This window comes from Coregonus clupeaformis, chromosome 25 (assembly GCF_020615455.1).
Source record: "Coregonus clupeaformis isolate EN_2021a chromosome 25, ASM2061545v1, whole genome shotgun sequence".
Taxonomy (NCBI): domain Eukaryota; kingdom Metazoa; phylum Chordata; class Actinopteri; order Salmoniformes; family Salmonidae; genus Coregonus; species Coregonus clupeaformis.
The window spans coordinates 8128453-8153244 of NC_059216.1; the positions used below are offsets into that span (position 1 = coordinate 8128453).

General features: G+C 42.3%; 1 pseudogene; it reads left to right on the forward strand.

Annotated features, from left to right (window-relative positions):
* The first annotated feature begins 1817 nt into the window (after positions 1 to 1817).
* LOC121538802 lies at positions 1818 to 24792 on the forward strand (annotated as a pseudogene).

Consider the following 24792-nt stretch of genomic DNA (forward strand, 5'->3'; position numbering starts at 1 on the left):
CCAGTTGTGTGGTCAGGTACGGCAAAGAAGGACATACACTCTAAAACTTAGGGGTTCAACAAGGTCTTCTAAGATCCTCAAAGTTCTTTGAAGAACCTTAGGGTTCTTGGCACTGAAAATGGCCCCCAAAAGATGCTTCCAAGAACCCCATAGGAAGTGGGGTTCATCGAGGAACTTCTTTAGTTGGTGGGGGTTCTTGCAGGAACCTAACTGCCCAACTGAAACACTTGGATTTGAAAAGGCAGCAGGTGCAGGCACTTAACTGAAAAATCTAAAGATCTCCTCAATGTAAGGTAAGGTTTGTCCCTTGTGGGCTAATACACTCAAACCAATAAGTTGAGCCAATGGTTGAGCAAATTGAAGTGTTTTTTTCCCACGCATAATGCAAGGAATTATCGCTAGGATATGCGGTAACAACAGGGCCTATGTTATTTGTTAGATATTAAGCCTGTGTTAAAAGATGCTTAAAATGATTAAAAGACAAAAGACGATTGTGATTGTGTTGAATTTGGGAAATAAAGATAGACATAGTTTTATAAAGGTAGTGTTAAAATGTCATTCAATACAGACATTTGTAGGCGGCTTAACTTACACTGTCCCATGGCTCAACTTTCCCCATACCTGGTAAGTGATGCCAAGTGGGGCGGCAGGTAGCTTAGTGGTTAAGAGCGTTGTGCCAGTAACTGAAAGGTCGCTGGTTCTATTCCCTGAGCCGACTAGGTGAAAAATCTGTCGATGTGCCCTTGAGCAAGGCACTTAACCCTAATTGCTCCTGTAAGTCGCTCTGGATAAGAGCGTCTGCTAAATGTAAAAAAAAAAAAAAAAGAGACCAGATTTTTAAGCATTGAGACATGGATTGTCTATGCGTGCCATTCAGAGGGTGATGTCACCGCATCATCCCTCCCTCTGCTTATATAGATATATCCCCTCTATAAATTTTATATTCCCACTGTAACTAGCCTATACTCCAGAGTTTTATGTTTTATGTTTACTGTTTTGATAGGCCTATTGTATATTCTGTATGATGTCTACAGTATGTGGACTTGTCTATTGCTGGCAGCACCTTCTCACTAAGGCAAATTCTGGGTATGTGTAAATGTACTTTGCGAATAAAGGTGATTCTGATAAGCCTGTATTAGCCTGTATGCTGATAGTTTGAGTTATTGCGTCTGAGGCGGCATTTAGGCATATGTCCAACAAGTGCCTATGTCCTTCAATTTTGTTAAAGTTGTTTCTCCAATGATTTATACAATATAATTTCAGTAATCTCTACCACTAAAATTGATCGAGATGTAGCATGATGTTTCAGGTCATGAATGACATGAACGTACTGGTATGAAATATTTGGTGTAGTTCCAGTGTGAGGTTCCATATCAGCATCTCTATATATGGCCAGTTCCAATGGGCTTGAATCAACATCTACTGGCAATATCCTAGTAAACAATACTGGACCTCCAGTCCAGTTGCTGGCATGCACCCAACTACCCATTGACTAACAAAAATAAACTCTGCAGTTTATTTGCCATAAACTCAAATGAGCTATACCAAACCTTGACTACAGGGCATGTAAGGCTAATAATAACAGAGTTAATACAGGCTCTTTACATGACTGTGACAGCCTTGGCTAAATTGATGATGATGAATGTATTTTTGTAATATCTACGTTTAAGGCCAGTTGTTCTTCTACCAGACCGCTATGCATCTCGAGCATGGACCAAACACCACGCCCCCTAATTGGTGTCACCATGGAGATGGTTGCTGTGTGACGCTCCGGGTCTCCAGGAAGTTGCAAGCTACATCTGTCAACGCAAGGAAAAATGGATGATAATCTTAAACATCAGAGACAGTGGAGTTGTAAAGAATGTGAGTGATTTACGCTTTCAACTTGTATGCATACAGAGTATTTACAGAAGTAGCTAGCAATGTTTGGGATGACATGGCAAACCTTGAACTTTCTTGCGATCTCTCTGTTGTCCAGGCTTATGTTGGCTTTTCCAGGCAGCTAGCTAGCTAGTATTAATAAGCATAATAAATTAACTACCATAAAGCTAACCTTACCCCATTCATAGTCAGACGCTAGCTAACTACCTTTAGCGCTGAAGAAGGTACAGTAGCTATCTTCTTCCCGGCTAAATTTAGTTAAGAGCCCTGACGATTGATCTGAACGTGAACACGCATCGCTTGCGCCGGTACGGTTTTGGAAGCATAAGGACCTTATCTTTCATATCAGCGATAAATAATTTTCACACAAAAAAAAGGTTACATTGATACACACCTTTATTATGGTTAGTGTAATACTCATATGTGTCAGCATACTGAATTGTAATTGGATGCATTCTACTGTCATATCATACTGTGCTATGATTGGTTAAGACCACCCAGGTGGTAAGGTCATTCTAAAGATGATCATGGCCGGAGACACATGAATAAAGAGCTACGTTTATAAATATCCTGTCGTCCTGCATTTTATTATTTTGTACAAAGCATACAAAACAAGACATGGTGTGAGAAGCGGGATGGACTAAACACACACACAACACAACATACACCATACTGACCTGCAACACCACAAGAACTGTTGACTGACACAGAAGCATACTCAGCTTCATATCACACAAGGTCAGGAAGAGAGGTCAAGCCTAGAGCTGTCCTAGACCTGTGAAATGTAAAATGGTGTAGGCGGATCGCTGCCCTAAAAGAGTTCCGGACTGTAAACTTGTTATTGAAAAGTTAACTTGAAATGCTTTGGTATTATATTTGTTTGATATGTTGAGATGTCAATGCTACAGTGAAAAGCTGAGTTGCTGAGAAATATTTGTTCTAAAAATAACAGTATGCTGAATCATTGTTTCAGTCTGTTATGTTGATGCAGTTGGTGCAGTTTAAATGGTTACTTACCTCGAGTTCAAACTACAGAGCATGTATTCAAAATAAACGCTTTGTTGTTCTACGTATTTTTCTTTTTTTTAAAGAAGGGGGATGTAATATTCATATGTGTCTGCATACTGAATTGTAATTGGATGCATTCTACTGTCATATCATACTGTGCTATGATTGGTTAAGACCACCCAGGTGGTAAGGTCATTCTAAAGATGATCATGGCCGGAGACACATGAACATGCCAGTTATAGCTAGTTAATAAAGAGCTACGTTTATAAATATCCTGTCGTCCTGCAGTTTATTATTTTGTACAAAGCATACAAAACAAGACAGTTAGGGTTAGTGTGTTCCCACACGGCCATATATTCATGTTACAGCGTGTGTTTATGGAAGACAGAGGTTACCACCTGTGCTAATGATCTAACATGTTCCTATATGACTAAAGTAGGCTAATGTTACTGTACTCCTTAGTCCAAGGACCTTACATGTTCTGTTTAAAAGGCGAATTGACTCTGGAAGCCAAAACAGCCAAATACTCCATCTAAACGTGAAATGATTCTCAATTGCCGTTTAGAAACATAAATCCCTCTATACCTTTCATATCACATCATAATAATGTCACAAATGCAAAATACACACTTACGGTACACTGTTTTAACCGGTTTAAATACAGTTGCAGCCGACAGTATTTTTCAGTGACAACACCTTTGTGGTGTCTGTCTTCAGATAGCTAATTAGCACAGGTAGTCCACTCTGTTTTCTGTAAACAAGCGCTGTAACATGGAAATATGGCAGTGTGGAAACCCTAACCCTATAAAGATGTGTATCAATTTAACTTTTTGTTTTTTGAAAATTATTTCTCCCCCATATGAAAGATAAGGTCCTTATGCTTCCAAAACCATAACTCAAGCGATGCGTGTTAATGTTCAGACCGAGCTCCCCACTAAAGAAGATGCCTTCGTCCAATGACTTTTATGTGTAATGGAATGGAACTGAGAGTCATAATCAAAGGCTAGCATGCTCCTTGTAACAGAATAAGACTGCCAGAAACGTGTTGTAACTGAAAAATACTGTTGGCTGCAACTGTGTTGCCAGTTAAAACATTATTTTGATGTGAAAGACATTTTAAATGTTCTTTTATTTAGCAGATGTGCTTATCCAGAGCGACTTACAATTAGGGTTAAGTGCCATGCTTAAGGCCACATTGACAGATTTTAGCACCTAGGGGATTCGAACCAGCAACCTTCTGGTTACTGGCCCAACCCTCTTAACCGCTAGGATACCTGCCACTGAAAGTAAAGGGCTTTATGTTTCTAGAACCGCATCGCAATTGAGAATCGATTCACGATTAGGCAAGATGGACTATTCGCATACACTCCTTAAGAGTACATTCTTGGGCTACCATAAAGCCAGCAATTGTATCTAAAAAAGTCATTTCCTAGCTAATGCTTGAGAGTTTACAACCATGTTCGTGTCATTTTAAGATCATTTGAATCGACTTGAAATATGATTTTCAGGTTGCAAAGTTGGGTCAACGGGCTCAACAGGCTGCAGAGCAACCATCTCTGGAGGAGCCTCGACACGTCAGGAAATCCTCTTCTTCTACATCGATGGGAGAGGTAGCTATGATTTGTGATTGATTATCAGTGCAGCTTGTAATGAATTTGTATGTACCTAAAACCAAATATCATATATTACTTGTCATGGCCATTAACTTCACTGCATACACTCAACCTGAATGCATGTGAATAATGTATTATGCATGAACCAAGGAAGAGGAAGCGGTATTGTATGAGGACACTTAAGTAATGATATGGCATGTCTTGGCAGTATTCCTTTTCAAACCCTGCAGAGTAACTTTATACCCCAATAACATACAGTATACCGTCATAGTGTACAGTAGACTACATACTCAAATCCATACACATAACATATGATTTGAATGTAGACATTTTATATACCAACTCAGCTGTCACTTCTGTTCTGAATACCTCACATTGTGGTATAAAGTTACATCATGTTGTATTCAAGGGATGCACTGCTCTATTCTGCTTTATAGATGTAGGGATATTACAGTACAGTAGTTCCTTTGGATGCTGCTACTTTTATGTAAAATGTGTTTGAAGTGGATAATGCACTTTCTTTTACTTAAAAGTTGTCTTACGTACCTAGTGGTCTCGAATGACATTTTTTTAGGCAAAGCACACCTACCCATTTTCTTCAGATATCAAACCGAAGGAGCAGGGTCTAGGTGTTAATTTTGAAATGGGCCTATGCTATTTGCTTTGGTACAACATTGCCCATTCTATAACTTCCCCTGGTATGAAGAGAGAGGATCGTTTTTAGTTAGTCAGATTTTCAGTGCTGTGTGGGGAGAGGCTAAAGGTCTACTGCTCTACTGTATTGAACCATGCTGATTCATACCTGCCCTTGCTCCTGGACACTCCTCTCCCACAGACACACATAAAGTGATTACAGGCATAATTGCTTTCAAAGTCAAATTGGAAACGACATATGACAATGTCAACCACTTTTTTCCAAAGCATTGGCATTCATGGTATGGAGGTCTTGCTTGTCCCTAGAAGTGGCAAACTGTAAGCCACCCAAAATTCCCTGGCCAGGAATTCCAGCGATGCTTTTGCAGTAATCTTCCCAAATTAGGCCAACTTCCCTAATGTAGAATCAGGATTCTCGCGCCCCTAGTGACCTGCCGTGCACATTAAATGCATTTTTTTCCCGGTGGCGTGCGACTTAGTAGATTTATTTATCAGCCCTGGTCTGCTTTTTCTATAAATACCCACTGATTGGTCACATTCTTGACATCCTTTTAAACAAAGGCTGAACTGCATTCTTGGGCTGTTAGTCTGAGTTTGACAACCACAAGGGTCTACTGCTTGGACATTCAGAAAAGTCTAAAATAGAAAATATGTAGCCTAACCCTTCACTATGATGACATTATTGCCTAAATACACCCCACTGCCACCATGTAAAGTTCATATATGGTCATACAGTCTTGTGGAATGTTTAAGATGAGGAAGGACGATAATTGTTTTTATGAGCATGGCCTTATTTCTATTACAGCATATTGGAACACTGTCATTCATATTCCATTCACCTAGCTCAATGTAACATCAATAGATTTAGGCTACTACATGATACTCAAATTTTTCCTATACCTAACATGAGATTGCGACAACCTAGCCTATGAGTGAAAGTTGACATTGTAGGTGCACAGGTCGAGAGAAAATGTTGAGTAATCAAGGTGACAGACCTTGCACACTCTTGCCTACATCTAGCTGATCTAGGGTGTAATCATTAGTCCAAAAGTTGCAAATGAGAGCATTTCTATTGGACAAATTCAGGTATGTTTATCCCTGTTTCGTTCCGTTTGCTTCCATTTAAGAAAGGTTTTTCAACAGAATCGGCAGAATGAATACACTCCTGATCACAAGCAAACACAGTTCACTTTCATAGCAGCCACATACAAACAGCATGATAATTTTGCTCGTTGTAGAATTCCTTCTCTCATCTTCTCCCTTAGCTTGTGGACTTCAGTGCACAACACATCAGCTGTTTGTGACCAGGTGAAAAAACCTTTCCAAACCAAACCTTCATATCATATAACCGCTACACACAGCCTACACCATTGCCACCATATTAGCTAATGTCATAGCTAGTCATTTTTACATTTTACATTTTAGTCATTTAGCAGACGCTCTTATCCAGAGCGACTTACAGTTAGTGAATACATTATTTATTTTTTATACTGGCCCCCCGTGGGAATCGAACCCACAACCCTGGGGTTGCAAACGCCATGCTCTATCAACTGAGCTACATCCCTGCCGGCCATTCCCTCCCCTACCCTGGACGACGCTGGGCCAATTGTGCGCCGCCCATGAGTCTCCCGGTCGCGGCCGGCTGCGACAGAGCCTGGATTCGAACCAGGATCTCTAGTGGCACAGTTAGCACTGCCTTAGACCACTGCGCCACTCAGGAGACACGTGTATAGTCAACATAGCTACTAGAACTAATGCGTTAGGTTAGTAAACCTGCTACAATCATGTAGTACAGTCAGCAAGCAGTTTAGCAGTTACACCGGCGGGCCGCGGTGGCAATAAATTAATAAAACCAAAAGCTTACCTTGACTTGGAAGAGTTCCAGTGTTGGATAGCCATAGCCAGCTAGCTAATATAGCATCCCTCTCTGTTTGAGCCGGGTGTTTGAGTAGGCTAAACTAGCAAGCTGCATTAAATAAATAAATGTGTTAAAAACTGTTCAACTATTGTCTTTCTCTCTCTTTGAGTCAACTACTCACCCCTTTTTATGCACTGCAGTGCTAGCTAGCTGTAGCTTATGCTTTCAGTACTATATTCATTCTCTGATCCTTTGATTAGGTGGACAACATGTCAGTTCATGCTGCAAGAGCTCTGATAGGTTGGAGGATGTCCTCCGGAAGTTGTCATAATTACTGTGTAAGTCTATGGAAGGGGGTGAGGACCATGGTTTAGTATTGAAGTCAATCTACCCAGAGGAAGACGGATACTAGCTGTCCTTCGGCTACACCATGGTGCTATCCTACAGAGTGCTGTTGGGGCTACTGTAGACCATCATTGCAAAACAGTGTGTTTTAATCAATTATTTGGGCACATGTGAATATATTTAGTATTGTTTTATCTAAAAAGGATAACTTTTTTTATGTTTCAATATTTTTATTTTTTATTAAATTCACCTAGGAGGATGGTCCTCCCATTCCTCCTTTGAGGAGCCTCCACTGTGAAGTAGCTAAAAATGCCATGACGTTTTCAATGAACCTCCCTCTTTGGGTGAGGATGAAAAAAATTCATTAAGTCATTGGTATGTTAATGGCTTTATTATTTTATTTTATTTTCTAGGCTACAGTGGGGGAAAAAAGTATTTAGTCAGCCACCAATTGTGCAAGTTCTCCCACTTAAAAAGATGAGAGAGGCCTGTAATTTTCATCATAGGTACACGTCAATTATGACAGACAAATTGAGATTTTTTTTCTCCAGAAAATCACATTGTAGGATTTTTTATGAATTTATTTGCAAATTATGGTGGAAAATAAGTATTTGGTCACCTACAAACAAGCAAGATTTCTGGCTCTCACAGACCTGTAACTTCTTCTTTAAGAGGCTCCTCTGTCCTCCACTCGTTACCTGTATTAATGGCACCTGTTTGAACTTGTTATCAGTATAAAAGACACCTGTCCACAACCTCAAACAGTCACACTCCAAACTCCACTATGGCCAAGACCAAAGAGCTGTCAAAGGACACCAGAAACAAAATTGTAGACCTGCACCAGGCTGGGAAGACTGAATCTGCAATAGGTAAGCAGCTTGGTTTGAAGAAATCAACTGTGGGAGCAATTATTAGGAAATGGAAGACATACAAGACCACTGATAATCTCCCTCGATCTGGGGCTCCACGCAAGATCTCACCCTGTGGGGGTCAAAATGATCACAAGAACGGTGAGCAAAAATCCCAGAACCACACGGGGGGACCTAGTGAATGACCTGCAGAGAGCTGGGACCAAAGTAACAAAGCCTACCATCAGTAGCACACTACGCCGCCAGGGACTCAAATCCTGCAGTGCAAGACGTGTCCCCCCTGCTTAAGCCAGTACATGTCCAGGCCCATCTGAAGTTTGCTAGAGTGCATTTGGATGATCCAGAAGAGGATTGGGAGAATGTCATATGGTCAGATGAAACCAAAATAGAACTTTTTGGTAAAAACTCAACTCGTCGTGTTTGGAGGACAAAGAATGCTGAGTTGCATCCAAAGAACACCATACCTATTGTGAAGCATGGGGGTGGAAACATCATGCTTTGGGGCTGTTTTTCTGCAAAGGGACCAGGACGACTGATCCGTGTAAAGGAAAGAATGAATGGGGCCACGTATCGTGAGATTTTGAGTGAAAACCTCCTTCCATCAGCAAGGGCATTGAAGATGAAACGTGGCTGGGTCTTTCAGCATGACAATGATCCCAAACACACCGTCCGGGCAACGAAGGAGTGGCTTCGTAAGAAGCATTTCAAGGTCCTGGAGTGGCCTAGCCAGTCTCCAGATCTCAACCCCATAGAACATCTTTGGAGGGAGTTGAAAGTCCGTGTTGCCCAGCGACAGCCCCAAAACATCACTGCTCTAGAGGAGATCTGCATGGAGGAATGGGCCAAAATACCAGCAACATTGTGTGAAAACCTTGTGAAGACTTACAGAAAACGTTTGACCTGTGTCATTGCCAACAAAGGGTATATAACAAAGTATTAAGAAACTTTTGTTATTGACCAAATACTTATTTTCCACCATAATTTGCAAATAAATTCATTAAAAATCCTACAATGTGATTTTCTGGATTTTCTCTTCTCATTTTGTCTGTCATAGTTGACGTGTACCTATGATGAAAATTACAGGCCTCTCATCTTTTTAAGTGGGAGAACTTGCACAATTGGTGGCTGACTAAATACTTTTTTTCCCCACTGTATGTGTTCAAAGAACACTTGTTTTTTGTATGGTCTTTGTCATCAGTATTTACCCTCCTAATTCCTAATTACATAGTCTTCTGAGCATTTTTCTTGGTAGCAGACTGTAAAAGCGGGTTTTACCCTGAGGAATTTAACAGTATCTGTCACGATCGCTGGAGGAAGTGGACCAATGCGCAGCGTGATGAGTGAACATACTTATTTATTAGAGAACAAAACGATAACGTGACGTCCTTGGTTACAAACACTAACCATACACGGAACAAGATCCCACAAACACTGTGGCCAAACAGGCTGCCTAAGTATGGTTCCCAATCAGAGACAACAAGCAACAGCTGATTCACGTTGCCTCTGATTGAGAACCACACCGGCCAACATAGAAACAAATAACTAGATAAAGAACCTAGAAACAAAACACATAGAAACAACACACCCTGGCTCAACATAACAGAGTCCCAGAGCCAGGGCGTGACAGTATCGATGAGCTACCACATTTGTTATTAATTTAGCCTCCCTTGTTCTTGTTGAAATCCCATTTTTTACTAATTGCATGAAATTACTTGTCCAGCTTAACACCAGTAGGCTCCACCCCCCCTCTAGATGCTGATATTCACATTTATAAATGGGTTTGGTGAAGGAACCAGCCATGAAAAATTATTTCCTCTTTCATGTCGCAACAAAGAAGTTCCTCCTGGCCACTGTGTCTTTTGCAGACCCAATTTGGTAATGAGAATATTGTGCTTTTTTCCCAAATTAATTTGTCTGCTGCCCACCCTTTGTGTGCTCTGAGGAATTATTTCATTCAAGTGCTGGTCCCTGACTCCCCGGGCTCCGGTCTCAGGACCACAATCCAAACTCAATTGACTATTTTCAGTACTATTTTCAGAATCGAAGAATGAGAGGGAGAGGGTCATTCTTTCCTGTGAAGCTATTTTAGGTCAGACTCGCAGCCCCCGGGCAGTCCTCTGTGTCGCAGTTCCCACACTCTGCTCCATATGTTCAGGCTCTGTGATTGGACAGTAGTTAAAACCATAATAAACAACACAATTGTTTGCGTATAGAGGGCAATATGTTGTGCATGCCATTCCTAAGTATTTTGTAAGTGGACTAAGTGAGAAGCAATGTCATTCATTGCCAGAAATGTGCAGCCATCTGTAGGATGGTATAGTGCAGCAAACATAGATTACCAGAACACTGAAGAGAAGAATGGATAAAGTAGTCTTTCCCCAGTTATATGGGATACTAAGCATTACTTGTTTTGTTGTAGCCTACACCTCACAAATTCAGTTCCATGATTGGTTTGTGTTTTGAAACATCAGAGAGCCTCCTGTTGACTCATCTCAAAACGTATTAGGTCTGCTCAGTTTTGGAAGTATGTTTGTGCATGGCTGCATGCTTTTACTTTTTTTTCTGATTAAGCTTGATATAAAGTATTATTTTCTCATGACATGCCACAACACCCTTGCTATTTTGGACTCAAATTCAAATTTTCCTCCTCCTTTATGTTTTCAACATAAGTGTAGAATTTAATTGTTTAAAGGAGTTGTCTTGTCAGACCATTGTTATGCCTGTCATTAATGATCTCTCTCACCTCTGGGACCCCCTCATAAACCAGCCCGCAGGCAGGGCGGCTGGGCTGAAGAGACTTCTGGATCAGCCAAGTGAGTATCTCCTTCTCTCTATAAACTGTATCTCCAGCCTCTAGGTAACTCCACCTTACAGTCTCCAAAATGCATTATTTTGTTACTAATGCTGTAGACAGAGAATAGGCTATTTATCAATGCAAATTCTTTACACTTTTTGCTCTGAATCAACAACATTCCAGGGAGCCTCTCTGAGCAGTGAACTCCACATTCATCTTCATCTGAGCGGGATCAGGTAATTGACATGGTTAATGTGTCAGCCACAGGAGGGCACTGTTAGTCAGCTATCCACTTCATCACAGGGGTTAGGCCACTTTATCACCTCTTACGATGGCTGTCTAACCAACGCACGCTCGCCTTTAAAGGCACACATGCCGTTGTGAATTCATTAAAATCTCTGTACAATGAATGTATGAATATTTCATACCACAGACAGATGGAATGTCTGGAAGAAAATAATTTCCCCCCAAAATAAGACATTTACATTACTGTACGTCTCCCTATGTGCTGTCAGTGTGACTGTAGTCAGACTGTGGAACTGGCTCTCCACTCTTCCAGATGGCTCCATCTACCACTCTACTCCAGTCTCTGTGGGGAGGAGAGCCGGGGAGATGCATAAATCCATACATTGAAGTGAACAAGCCGATTCAATTGGGTTTATTTGCATGGTTTTCTGTGCCGATAGTGCATGTAAAGAGAACAGAAAACTCAATATATCTTTCTCACTCTGGGAAGGTCAGGGTGTCGCTTCCTTGCTTTAGTGTAACTCGTCTTGATTCCTGCGTTCAGAGAGATTGGAATACAGGAGGTGTTAAGGGTTTCTCACGTGCATTGATCCTCTCTGAAACAAAGTAAGTAATGGTCCCCCCTGGAACCGGCAAGGACTTTTCCCTTCAATGTCACCCCTCATGCTCAATCACTGCCGCCCTCCTCCCACTAATCCCAGCACAGAAATCCCAGGATTTGTCGATCTATCACTCCTAATTGACACTAAATGATCTGTCAGTTTATTGATGAACCTTTGAAGCCGGGTTGTCACAATATATTTTATCCCTAACAACTTTTCCCAGACAGTTTTACCATGTCTATCGCTTCAGCCTACATGAGTCTTAATCAAGGGCCCTGTAATGTGTCTTAAGCGTCACCAGCCCCGCCCCCAGTGCCAGGCACACAGGACAGGACATAGTCCAAGGGCAGCAAGGTGGGCTCCCTCAGCCCTGCCCTCTCTGATCTGTTTCACTGACCATCATGGCAGACTCCAGAGCCTCCAGAGATGAGTGAATGGATCATTCATAAAGTACCATTTATAAGCATACTAAATGTAATTTATATTTATTATTCAGGTTATTGATACACACTAATGAAAAATAATAAGAAACATATTTGTAGGGCAACATTGACTTGCCATACAATGTTTTTTCAGTCCAGAGAAAATGACAGTATGTGTTTTCTTTTAAACCAGTAGGGGGCACTCCTCAACCAGGAGAACCTGTAGAAGGTGACATGCATCTCCTCCCCAAAAGAATCCCAGAAACACTCATATCTAATGTAACTTTGTATGAAGTTGTCTTCACACCCAAACATACCCAGACTGTTTTGGTCTAAAATGTAAAGAATGTAATACTTGATTTGCCTTTCTAATGCTGCTTGTGGTTAACATTAGTTTATTTAACAGTAGCCCTGTTTTGTTTAATATTATCTCCCCCTGTTCTCTGGTGTGAAACAGTGTTATGCTAAGAATAGTGTGTTGAGGTGAGAATGTGTGAAAAGACAGTGATTTGGTCAGTGTGTGTAGGGCGTGGCGTGGGGTGCAGGGTCTGAAAATAGCCCTGTGGTCCAGTAGAGGAGGAAGCTGAGGGATCAGATAGAGAGACGGACAACAGAGAACACAACCTAGGCTCCTCATACTCAATAGGTCGACCTCGGGCCAGATTTCTTTATATATATATTTTCTACCCCTGGTATCATTAGAACACACAAATGTGTACAATTGCAGGAAATGAGAATTACAACTGTTAAATGTTTCCTCTGCCAACAAGAGGGGTGTGAACAGTTTGGGATTGCATGGGTTGCGAGGTGGGGTTTTGTTACTACGCAGATAAATGACAAAATCCATTGGGTAATTTGTGTGACCGGACCTTCTCAAACAGTACTTGAGTACCCCTGACCTAGGCCCTATGAGGCTCAAATCAGACAGAACAACTAGCCTACATAAGAAACCAGCACTGGTTTTTAAAGATGGATCTTACAAATAGAAATAGAACTGTTCAATAACAGAATTGGTAATTGTTTTGTTTGTAAAAATTGAATGGATTCTAGTTATTTTATTCCTGTGGCACAAAAGTATTTTCTCTGTATTCCTTTGTTGCAAAGTCTAACCATTATCTTTTTTGTTCATTAGGTCTGGAAGAAGACCTGCCATGGTGGAGGACGTGGAAGAGTACGTTTTCTCAGTCTCGTCTTTTCACTCAGATTTTTTTCCCTCAGTTGTTGATGAAATGAAATAACTATTTTGTAAAAAAAAACACAGGCGCAAAATTGGGCCAATTTAAATGTTTGTTTATACCCGATGCTCTGATGTGGAAATTGCTGTACTTTGAGATTGTCCTTGGTTGCAACTAATCCTCGCCTCCCAAGAACAATCACTTAACATGATTAAAAGCCTGCGTGACTGAGTTGTCATCACTTTTATTGTTGTTGGGAGACAAGTTAGCCTGTAATTTGAGTTTTTCCATGTTTCCAACTTTCATACTAGGCCTTGAGTAGACAGTAGTGACATGGAAGGAGACTAGAGAACATGGTGTGTTTTACTCATCATGGCTGGAGCCCCTTCCTTAAATAGCAGTGTTGAGAAATGGGCTTTGAAAGAAACACAGGCAGCACTGCAAAATAGTCCCTTGATCTATGCTCTTTTCGCCACCAGCACATCTCAGTAACAGTTATTTACTGCCCCCGCTATGTTAGTTTTGATTCATTCTCTGGGTTTTTTTCTGGATCAGAAAGGGGCTTCGGTGGTGGGCGTGACAGAATTTCTGAAATGTTATGCCAATTTCCTGCAATTCGACAAATTTCTCCATGGAGCTGAGAGACATGGAATGCATTTTGCAATGGCTAATGCTTTGTTATTTTGCTCAAACATAATAACTAAATCTATACTGCTAAATTCATTGTTTTTGGAATTTTAAATTCTCCCTGACTGTCTAGCTTTTATTTAGGTGATTGTTAGTTCTCAAAGATTATTTTATATAAAAAAATATAGGTCCATTATCTTTTTTAAGTGTTTTTCCATTAAAACATTTTTTTTACACTGTTTGGATTTAGGCAACCCGAAAAAATTCTTAGGTGACCCGCCCAAGGATTTCAATGGCAGAAAAATCCCTGATTCTTGGAGGGATACTGTTGAGGTAGCTGAAGCCCTGGGCTGCTCACAGAGACAGTCAGGCAGGCAGTCCCACTGATGCTGCTGTGGCTGCGGAGCCTTTTGGCTGTGTCTGCTGGTGTATTGTAGACACAGTCCCAGTCAGCCTGCAGCAGACAGACAGAGGCAGGGCAAGCCTCCTATCAGGCTGATCTAGAGCCTCGCTCATCCCACAGAAACAGGCCCATCATCAAAGCACAACAGCCCAATCCAAGTCTGTCTCTCTCTGATGACCTCACCACTGAATGCCTTCAATAATTCATACTTTCCCACTTCCTGTTTCTGCAGTCGACTCTTGCGACCACAAACCCCCCCCAGGGCTAGGATGATGAAGGAGGTGAGAGCACCCTTGCATCCCAGTCCCGCTTCTCTTCTGGCGAGCAGAGCTGAGTCCTCCAGTCCCTCTGCAGCACATTCATCCACTGGAAATAGAGCATATAAATAGCCTCTCATCGCTTTCTCTGACACTCCCTACATATTTCTTCTCAGTGCTATTGAGGAATCCTCCGTAAGAACTCTGTTTAGACCACCTACTGTGAGACACCACATAACTAACCAGAGCACAGAATCGTTTATAGATTAAAGTCACAGGTGAATATGTTCATTTAATAAGGTTAGAGCTGGGGGATCACTGGTAATCCCCCCCATTCAATTACATTACACAAAGTCCATAACAGACCTCAAATACAGTATTCACTCAATTAATTATCCTATTCATTGGCTGAAGTGTGGCAGGATTTAAGTGGCTCTCCCCATTGAGCTTTTCACACACACACCGGGGCAGGTGCTGCAGAGCACGGATCCAGCGGTCACCTCAGGGTCCGGCTCTCCGCATCACAAACAATGTCAGGATAGAGGGGGGACATTTCAGCAAAGCACAGCCTGCGATAATTGTTAAATTTTTCAGAGCAAAGCAGCAGGGGAAATAAGGGTGAAATTGCCTTAGCAAAGATAGGAGTGCTGATTCCCTGTTAAAACACGGAGGAGTTAAATACATACCAATGACAATGGCCAGGCTGGCTGGCATTGTATAAGGAGGTTGTCTCTGAGGTATTAAGCTGACATATTGATGAGGAACAGAAGCAGTGTGTTTGCGGCTGTAGTTACTACTCTCACACGTCGCTAAATAAATGAAACACATATACCCACCATAGCCCTTTTATTTTCTGTGCATTTAGATGCTTAAAATACTAATCAAAATGTTTCATCTTCTAGATTGTTATAGGTTTGATGTCATGAACTACATTACTGGAATTAGATTGACAAAATAATGTAAACATTGTACATTGAGTATACCAAACATTAGGAACATCTTCCTAACCACACACTTTTGCCCTCAGAACAGCGTCAATTCATTGGGGCATGGACTACAAGGTTTCGAAAGCATTCCACTGGGATGCTGGCCCATATTGACTCCAATGCTTCCCACAGTTGTGTCAAGTTGGCTGGATGGCCTTTGGGTGGTGGACCATTCTTGATTTACATGGGAAACTGTTGAGCATGAAAAACCCAGCAGTGTTGCAGTTCTTGACACAAACTGGTGCGCCTGACACCTACTGCCATACCCCGTTCAAAGGCACTTAAATCTTTTGTCTTGCCCATTTACCCTCTGAAGGGCACACAAAAAATCCTTATTTAACCTGTCTCCTCCCCTTCATCTACACTGAGTGAAGTGGATTTAACAATTGACATCAAGGGATCATAGCTTTCACCTGGATTCAACTGTTCAGTCTATGTCATGGAAAGAGCAGGTGTTTTTAATGTTTTGTATACTCAGTGTATATCCTCTTTTAGTTTTATGGCCACTTTGTTTTTACAAAGCCTTTTTCATTTGTCTTCTGTTTTTTATTATTTTGATTTTAACAAATGGCCGTAAACATACATCCTGTTTTTGACACTGCTTTTAAGTTGCGATAACACACACACACACACACACACACACACACACACACACACACACACACACACACACACACACACACACACACACACACACATGCTCACACACACAGTGGCTGAAAGGGTCAGTTGTGTGGAGACCCCAGTGGTATGGTTCTTACCCAGTAAATGCAGCTGGAAAGATTATTCCTCAGTGGAGGGAGACCTCTTAATACAGTGCCGGAGGCAGGGGCAGTGGAAATTGCAGTGCTGAGGGTTAGTGAGATAGCCCCTCCGATCTTGATTATGTCCCCTACCCTATCCCTTATGTCCACTGGCTAGAAGCAGAGAGAGCGAGGGCTAGACCCTACCCCCTTGTCCCCCTCTTCCCCTCGGCTGGCGTTCAGTCCCCTGCCAGTCACATTACAAAGAACTGCCATTACAAACACACTCATCTGTTCTAAATCTGTTTCTCTCGCTCTCTCTCTCTCTCTCTCTCTCTCTCTCCTCTCTCTCTCTCTTTCTCTTTCTCCCCCCTCTCTCTCTCTCTCTCTCTCTCGCTCTCAGTGATCTGCTGAATATTGTCCCATAAGCCTTTGAAATGTGTCCTGTGCCTAGGTAATCATCCCACTGACTCGCTGCTTAGATTATAACAGCCCTGCCTGCCTGGTGATGTGGGGACGTTTCCCCAAAGTCGCTGACTGAGGCGTGCCTGCCGGGAGGATGTCTACATTCACAGCAAATGATCCCCTTTTGATATTTACATGCTTCAGCGAGGAAACTCGCCATGACCGTGTAATAAGGATACGCTTGGCCCAGTCGCCGCTAGACAAAGCAACCTTGATAGATGTCCAGGCTGGTATGTGGAAGGGAGGAAATGTATCAGGTAATGTGTGCCAGCAGTGCTGGGAACAGACAGCTCCTTCTGATGGAATTGCCCTTTCCTTCAGAAAAACTCTAGCTTGTTTGCAGCTCCTATTAAACCCCTCTTGACCTCCAGTAATAGGTTGAATTTGAAGCTCATTTAAAAATGTTGTTCCTTTTTTCACTTAATAATAGAGTTTGCATATAGAGAACCTACCCCTCACTGCTTCACGTTGAACTCTCATAAAATAGTGTTGATAGTGCATTATTGGCCGAGATGGGGTGGGGGGGGAAACAACCCAGGAAGCTATTTGCAAAGAGCTGGACGGCGAAGCTTTTTGATGTCATTGCCCTAAGACCATTACATTTGATTGGGGGTCCGGGGGGGACGGATTCTGCTGTGCTTTGTAAATGAGAGGACAAAGTGTCACCGGGGCCTCATGAATATGAAATAGCCGGCCTGCCTTTATTTGGATATCAGAAACACAGATGAATCTTGTCAGCGGCTAAACGAGTGTGGCATCTTTTTAAATTCTTTTTTTTTTTAAGAGAAAGGAATGAGTTATCAACTGATGATGAGGGTTGTTATCTGTGCAAAGTGGATGGAATTTGACCAGGTTTTTTCCTGTTTCCTTCAACTGAAGAATCCTTCAGAACCTTAATCCTTTTTCTCATTTAGCTTATTCTATGAACACAAATAACTTCCTTTTTTAGTATTTTTCTTTTGTCATTGCTGAAATATTTGCTTATACAGTTATATGAGAATATTAGAGACTAAACATCTCAGAGCATCTTTATTTTGCAACCACCAGTGTGTTTTCAAAAAAATATTTTGAAGGAATAGTGACACAGATGTACAAATATTTGATTGTGCCTCTTTAGCTCCTCTATTGCTCCCTCCCTACCGCTCCCCTGTTTCTCCCGGCCTATTCACTGACACCTAGCACACTGTCTGTCTGGAAGAAGTCAGAAGGAAATGTAGCTACACTGTTCAACAGTTATGGCTAGATGGTATACAGCTACGGATGGAAGTGCGTATAAATCGTCAACATTGAAGCATTTTAACTAACCCTAAACCTAACCATTGTCCTAACCTTAACCTAATTCTCCTGCTACATTCATTATCCTAACCTGCTGAATAAGTTATTCTAACCCGCTGATTTCTGTTCATAGTTGTATACCATATAGTCCTCACCTTTTCAACTGCCTTCAAACAAAACCAGTATTGAAAAAAGACATATCCTCTTAGGGCACGTGGGTTGTTCTGTCTCTGCTTTTGTGTTCCTTTAAAGTTGTTACATGGCAACAAGGACTAGGTAGATGTCTGTGACTTTAATGTTGACAGGCAAAACTCTACACTGAAAAAGGTTCTTAAATGGTTCTTCCTCTGCTCTTAAGGTTCCTTGGAGAACTCTTGCCCGATAAAGAACATTTGAGTTAAATCAGGGGTTCTTGACGTGTCATCTACGGTTCTTCAGAATTTTAAACGTTTCTTGAAATGTATGGATGCCTGCAGATGTGTCTCTTTCATAGCACACAGCAAATTGGCCAGTTTTAACTAGTGTTAATTTTTCAGTGTAACATTTCTAGTGTTGATTCAGGTGTTAAATTAACTCTGTAAAGAGTTAAATTAACTCTCAGTGGTGTAAAATAACCCCAGTGTTGGTGTTAATAGAGTTTCAGGCCACTTTATTAAGGTAAAACTAGGTGCTTAAAATAAGGCCTTATGAAATATACACATTCACTTAGGATCTCACTTAAAGGTCACAGGACTGAAAATGAATGAATGCAAAAACAATGTCTCTGTCACCAGCAAACACAGTCATGGGTGGTACTGGTAACTCTAAAATTCACTCAAAAGGAACCCTGGGAAATATGCAAATAAATATTTGCATAAAGTAAGGTGTTGAGTGTGTGTGGTTCTTCAAAGAACCATCCCATTTAAGGTTCTTCAGAGAACCTAAAATGGTTCCCCTATGGCATCGCTCTGAAGAACCTTATTTGGTTCCGACTGGAACCTTTATTTTTAAGAGTGTCATTGCAAAAGTATGAATTGATCGGTTTCAGTTGTGTCAGTAGTGGAGACCTACTTTCCCTCAGATGATGTAATATACTTGTAGTTCATCTATTTCTATTTTGTTGTGTTTGTTTATAACATGGCATAATGAATGTATTAATTTCATATTAATTGTACAGGTACATTTAGTGGCTTCAACATTTTAATATTCATCACAGTCTGTCTGTCTTGCTCACCTCCCCTTCTCCCACTCTAACAAAAGTCCATCTGAAATGTGCTGTGAAAGTTTGCCCGTCCTTCTTGGGAGCTGAGCCATCCTCTGTCCTGTTGCGTTTTGCCAATTAAAGCGGGTTCCCACTGTTTGAGCAGCGGGCTAGTGGCTCCTGGCACCGCAGCCCCTGCCAGGCCGCACCGTGACTTCCGACCCCACACAGATGGGCCCGCCAGCAAATACTCTTGCACATGGCTTGATGCCGCCCCGGTCCGAGTGGCAGAGTGGACACTGAGGTCGGCCTGCCGGCCACCACGGGTCCTGGGGGTGGGTGGCGCTGACAGGGCCAAAATGCTGGGGTAGCGGGGGGTTCTTTCCGGGGAGCCCCTGGCCAGCGCCCCTCTCGCAGCAGGAAGAGCTGCCGCCTGGTCTCCTGAATATTCATGGCCGCCTGGCTATTGTGACAGGGCAGCTCTACGGAGGATGTAGGGAGAGAGAGAGGGAGAGGACGAATCAGGTGCCAATTTACTCCCAGACACTCACACTTACACGCACACACACACATACAAACACACACACAAACTGTCATACCAAACACAAAGAAGACTGTATCTTTGAAATGAGTGTTTCTGTAATCCATGTCCAGTTTTTAATGTGGTTGACCACTATTGCATCGCAGTTAACACTTTAGGTGTTGAGATTGAATTACTAAATAATGGAGAGGGTGACATTGATGAGATATTGATATGTCCTGGATGTATGTTGTGTTTTAGATATACCAGTGATCCCAGACCTTGATGAAGAACAAGAGGAAGACCTTACCATGCAAGTTGCTGCTCCTCCAAGGTACTGTAAAAACATCTCACGCTCTACTTTAGTTGACTCCAGTTACTCTCACTGTTAGATGGCATACCATCACTCCATTTTCATGGTTGATGAAGTGCATCCTTTTGGTCAGTCTTGCACTTAAGTGAATACAGACACACCTGCACACCCTCTCACAAATTCTGTCTCTGACTGCAGAACTCTGTTATAAGTGACCTGACAGCTGTTCAGATGTTCATATATTACCAGATTCACCATACCTCTGGAGGGTTACTGACCCATCCTCAGAGCCATGTGCAGTACCTGTCCTACATCTTAACATCAAGGAGAGTAAAATATAAGAATGCGCTGGTCTTACATGGTGACTGACTGTTACTTTGCCTCCTCTCATGGTATTGAAGGTGTCTTGGCATATTGGGCCATTATGCAGAAATAACAGTTGAGATGTGATTTATGCGCGGCTGTTAGCGAGGCCCTTACTAACAGGGCCCTTTGATTTACAGGGCAGTGAGAGACACGCCGACATGTGTCCGCTATGTAGCGCTGCTATGACAGCGGCGGAGGTTATTAGGCTGGGACCTGCTCTCTGTGCGAGATAATATCCGCATTGAACTCATTGCGGGGGCAATGTAGCGTGTAATGTGCAGTAAGTAGGACTGGCATGCACTGCTAGGCCCTGGCCACTTTCAGAGCCCCCCTCTTAATTCCAACTACAGATAAGCAGCTGGGTTTCAATTTGAGGTGGTTACCACTTGGCGCCCATCTCCTGATCTCTCTGTTCTTTAATGAACTCTCTGTGCCCTGTGTGCATTACCTCAAAGTTCTGAGAAGCTATCTGTCTCACAGAGTGATACTTGTAAGTTGTATTGTACTATGATACAGCTTCTAGTTTGGTCTGGTGATACCTTACTGATGCAGGTAGTGAATACTTTACTGTATTTCAATAGACATGCACTAATCAGGCTAGTGAGGAAAAGCATGCCAACAAGTACATGTTTGGTATAGTAGCTACCAGTGATGGTCGGTGCTGTTTGAGATGAGGGAGGACAATCCTTTTTTTAATGAGCATGGCCTTATTTCTATTACTGCATATTGGATGACTGTCATTCATATTCCATTCACCTAGTTCAATGTAACATCGATAGGTTTAGGCTACTACATGATACTCAAATTTTCCCTGTACCCATCATGAGGTTGCTACAACTTGAGTAATCAAGGTGACAGACATTGACACATTCAATACCGCCTTGCAAAATCTTGCCTGCATCTACAGTGAGGGAAAAAAGTATTTGATCCCCTGCTGATTTTGTACGTTTGCCCACTGACAAAGAAATGATCAGTCTACAATTTTAATGGTAGGTTTATTTGAACAGTGAGAGACAGAATAACAACAAAAAAATCCAGAAAAACGCATGTCAAAAATGTCATAAATTGATTTGCATTTTAATGAGGGAAATAAGTACTTGACCCCCTCTCAATCAGAAAGATTTCTGGCTCCCAGGTGTCTTTTATACAGGTAACGAGCTGAGATTAGGAGCACACTCTTAAAGGGAGTGCTCCTAATCTCAGCTTGTTACCTGTATAAAAGACACCTGTCCACAGAAGCAATCAATCAATCAGGTTCCAAACTCTCCACCATGGCCAAGACCAAAGAGCTCTCCAAGGATGTCTGGGACAAGATTGTAGACCTACACAAGGCTGGAATGGGCTACAAGACCATCGCCAAGCAGCTTGGTGAGAAGGTGACAAGAGTTGGTGTGATTATTCGCAAATGGAAGAAACACAAAAGAACTGTCAATCTCCCTCGGCCTGGGGCTCCATGCAAGATCTCACCTCGTGGAGTTCTAATGATCATGAGAACGGTGAGGAATCAGCCCAGAACCACACGGGAGGATCTTGTCAATGATCTCAAGGCAGCTGGGACCATAGTCACCAAGAAAACAATTGGTAACGCACTACGCCATGAGGGACTGAAATCCTGCAGTGCCCGCAAGGTCCCCCTGCTCAAGAAAGCACATATACAGGCCTGTCTGAAGTTTGCCAATGAACATCTGAATGATTCAGAGGAGAACTGGGTGAAAGTGTTGTGGTCAGATGAGACCAAAATGGAGCTCTTTGGCATCAACTCAACTCGCCGTGTTTGGAGGAGGAATGCTGTCTATGACCCCAAGAACACCATCCCCACCGTCAAACATGGAGGTGGAAACATTATGCTTTGGGTGTGTTTTTCTGCTAAGGGGACAGGACAACTTCACTGCATCAAAGGGACGATGGATGGGGCCATGTACCGTCAAATGTTGGGTGGGAACCTCCTTCCCTCAGCCAGGGCATTGACAATTGGTCGTGGATGGATATTCCAGCATGACAATGACCCAAAACACACGGCCAAGGCAACAAAGGAGTGGCTCAAGAAGAAGCACATTAAGGTCCTGGAGTGGCCTAGCCAGTCTCCAGACCTTAATCCCATAGAAAATCTGTGGAGGGAGCTGAATGTTCGAGTTGCCAAATGTCAGCCTCGAAACCTTAATGACTTGGAGAAGATCTGCAGGAATGGGACAAAATCCCTCCTGAGATTTGTGCAAACCTGGTGGCCAACTACAAGAAACATCTGACCTCTGTGATTGCCAACAAGGGTTTTGCCACCAAGTACTAAGTCATGTTTTGCAGAGGGGTCAAATACTTATTTCCCTCATTAAAATGCAAATCAATTTATAACATTTTTGACATGCGTTTCTCTGGATTTTTTTGTTGTTATTCTTTCTCTCACTGTTCAAATAAACCTACCATTAAAATTATAGACTGATCATGTCTTTGTCAGTGGGCAAACGTACAAAATCAGCAGGGGATCAAATACTTTTTTCCCTCACTGTAGCTGATCTAGAGTGTAATCTTTAGTCCAACAGTTGCAAACAAGAGTTTCTATTGGACAAATTCAGATATGCACTGCAGTGCTAGCTATCTGTATTATGCTTATGCTTTCAGTACTAAATTCATTCTCTGATCCTTTGATTGGGTGGACAACATGTCAGTTGTAAGTCTATGGAAGGTGTTGAGAACCACGAGCCTCCTAGGTTTTGTATTGAAGTCAATGTACCCGGAGGAGGACGGAAACGAGCTGTCCTCCGGCTACACCATGGTGCTACCCTACAAAGTGCTATTGAGGCTAGTGTTGACCTTCATTGCAAAACAGTGTGTTTTAATCAATTATTTGGTGACGTGAATATATTTAATTTAGTTTTATCTAAAAATGATAACTTTTGTAATGTTTTACTATTTTTATTTTTATGAAATTCACTGAGGAGGATGGTCCTCCCCTTCCTCCTCTGAGGAGCCTCCACTGGTAGCTACATTTATTATGGGATTTTTGTTTACAAAGTGGTTGTCCTTCTCCCCAGCATCCAGGTGAACAAGGTAATAACATACAGAGATCTGGACAATGACCTCATGAAGTACTCTGCCTTCCAGATCCTGGTAAGACATCTCATATGGGAAAACACACACACAGCCAGGTTTCAACGGCTCATTTATTTTTACTCTGTAAGAGATTACCCAGTCCTCTCTCTTCCTTAAGGAGGTCCTTTTAGGATGCATCCAATATAAATGACCTCTGTCTGTGGAGTGTGTTTCTGCAAGCTCATGGTGTTCTCATAAGGTCTCTGCCTCTCGCTAGGACGGTGAGATTGACTTGAAGCTCCTCACCAAGGTTTTAGCTCCAGAGCAGGAGGTGAGGGAGTTTTTTGTAAATATAGGCACTGTGTACCCTGTGAGGGGGTGTCCAGATGTTCCTGAAGCACCAGGGGAGGTTGTCTCCCAGGTAATCAAGATTTATGATGTGTGCATTAACAAGCTCTACTCTCTTTCTCTCACCTTCCCTTGCCTTGCGCTCCTTCTCCCCCTCTGGTCCCTTCCTCTCTCTCTGTTTCTTATTTACCCCTCTTTTCTCTCACACTTCCCTCATCTCTCTTTTTTTTTCCCCTCATCTTTATTACCCTATATATTTTCTTCCTCCCCATTTTCATCTCTTTCTTTTCCCATATTATCTCTCTGTCTCTGTCTCTGTCTCTGTCTCTGTCTCTGTCTCTGTCTCTCTCTCTCTCTCTCTCTCTCTCTCTCTCTCTCTCTCTCTCTCTCTCTCTCTCTCTCTCTCTCTCTCTCTCTCTCTCTCTCTCTCTCTCTCTCTCTCTCTCTGTCTCTGTCTCTGTCTCTGTCTCTGTCTCTGTCTCTGTCTCTCTCTCTCTCTCTCTCTCTCTCTCTCTCTCTCTCTCTCTCTCTCTCTCTCTCTCTCTCTCTCTCTCTCTCTCTCTCTCTCTCTCTCTCTCTCTCTCTCTCTCTCTCTCTCTCTCTCTCTCTCTCTCTCTGTCTCAGGAGGACATGGGTTGGAACTGGGATCATCTGTTTACAGAGGTGTCCTCAGAGCTGCTGACAGAATGGGATCAAGGAGAGAAAGAGGAGCAGGTCCTGCTGTCTGTGTTATGAGGACAAGCCTCCCCAGGATGGGATAAAGTGGACCAGAACGCCTCCTCTGGGACCTGGGTGGGTGCATGTCAATGCTCCGT